This window comes from Saccopteryx bilineata, chromosome 6 (genome assembly GCF_036850765.1).
Source record: "Saccopteryx bilineata isolate mSacBil1 chromosome 6, mSacBil1_pri_phased_curated, whole genome shotgun sequence".
Lineage (NCBI taxonomy): Eukaryota > Metazoa > Chordata > Mammalia > Chiroptera > Emballonuridae > Saccopteryx > Saccopteryx bilineata.
In genome coordinates this window covers 182803307-182805202 of record NC_089495.1, presented here as the reverse complement: position 1 = coordinate 182805202, position 1896 = coordinate 182803307, and the positions used below count along the sequence as shown (strand labels likewise).

At 36.7% G+C, this 1896-nt stretch overlaps 1 non-coding gene across 1 annotated transcript; it reads left to right on the top strand.

The window, feature by feature from the left end:
• The first annotated feature begins 1250 nt into the window (after nt 1–1250).
• Nucleotides 1251–1370, top strand: LOC136309856 (small nucleolar RNA SNORA26). Its single transcript, XR_010726486.1, has one exon. It is a non-coding gene; the product is annotated as a small nucleolar RNA SNORA26 (small nucleolar RNA).
• Nucleotides 1371–1896: the final 526 nt, after the last annotated feature.

The following is a 1896-nucleotide window of genomic DNA, read 5'->3' as shown; positions in this document are numbered from 1 at the left end:
AAATCAAACCCGGGACTCCTGCACGCCAGGCTGATGCTCTACCACTGAGCCAACCGGCCAGGACTGAGAATCATTCTTTGAAGCCTAGCCTAGAGCCTATTTCTCCAATCTCCCAAGGCTTTTAAGTGCACATAATTTGCTATATTACATCTGTTTCTTGAAAAAATATAGTATGTCATTGACAAGGAAATTCTGATTTACACAATTTTGTAAATGTGACATACACAGTTAGATTCCTCTTTCATGATATACTAAATTCCACAGAGACCAAGACCTTGAATGTGAAAGGCAAAATTTTGTAAAATGTTAGAAGGAAATATAAGATAGAATCTTTATATTTTCAAGATGCAGTTTTTCTTAAGATTTTATTTCTTGATTTTACAGGGTGGGGGTGAGTGAGAAGTATCAACTCATAGTTGCTTCACTTCTGTTGTTTATTGCTTGCTTCTCAGTATGTGCCTTGACCAGGCAAGCCCAGGGTTTCAAACCAGCAACCTCAACGTTCCAGGACGACGTTCTATCCATTACTTCTTCAAGGTCAGGCAGATGCAGTTTTATTTAAAAAGGAAAAAAAAAGTATTCAACCTAAGAGAAAACTTTAATGAATTTGACTACTGTACTTTAAAACTGAGAACTTATGTCCATTAAAACACACTGTAGAGTAAAACATATGATAAAAACCAGGGAGAAAATATGTATGTAATCTAAATCTAAGGATAAAAAATTAATGATTGGTCTATGCTCTTCGACAACATTACTTCATTTTCCTTTGTTGTTGGAAGGCAAAGAAAAGCTGAGGAAATGTTCCAAATTAAAGGAGACTAAAAAGACATGACTGTTAATATAACATGTGCTCCTGAACTAGATCCTATGTCAGAAAATAATTCCTATACAGGACATCCTGAGACAAATGCTGGGAGTGGAAGATAGACAGTAGATTAGGAACACTATTATATCATTGTTAAATTTCTGAATTCGATAATCGTACTGTGATTACAAAGAGAAGATCTTTGTCCTTAAGAAATATACACCGAGCTATTAAAGGGTGAGAGGTGCTTGAACTCCGAGAAACAGAGATTAGAGTGGTGGTTAGGAGGGCCTAGAGGGCGGGAGAGATGCAGAGATGTAGGTCAAAGGGTACTAGCAGTTACAAGATCTAATGTATGTGAGGATCTAATGTACAGCATGGCGATTATAGCTAATAACACTGCATTATACATATATTTGAAAGTGCTAAAACACCCTTGCCTGTGCCCTTTTAAGGTTGATATGGTGCTTTAAGAAGCTAACACTGAAGGGTAAAGGCTCCATAAAACCCAGAAAAGAGATGGTATAAGACTCCTCTTTGGATCCTGTCTAGAGTCACTGCTGAACCAGAGAAAAATTTCCTTTCAGTTTGAGCACCTTTGTGATATTTTTACATAATATATAACAAAGTGATAAATTTAAATTTAACCTTAGCTTTGATGATGTCTTCAGGCATGCTTTATTAAACTCTGGGGATACTATCTAGTATTTTCAAATAAATAAGGGGATTTGGAGACTTTGATTATCTTCAAAGGTGGAAATATCCAGATGATGAAACATGTGTACACAAGGCTTTTTCTGGACATCTTTTGAGACAAACTAAAAAAGAATGTGCCACAAATTTTTTTTTCTATCCTTTTAAAAGGTCATTTTAAAACCTTTTTTAAAGCTAAAAAATGTAAGTTGCTAAGAGAGTAAATCTTGTTTTTTATTTCTTCTTTTCCAAGTGAGAAGAGGAGAGATAGATTCCCGCATGTGCCCTTCAACCTGGCAACCCCCACTTAGGGCCAATACTCTGCCATCTGGGGCCATGCTCACCACTGAGCTATTTTTAGCTTCTGAGGCAGAGGCTCCACAGAGCCATTCTCA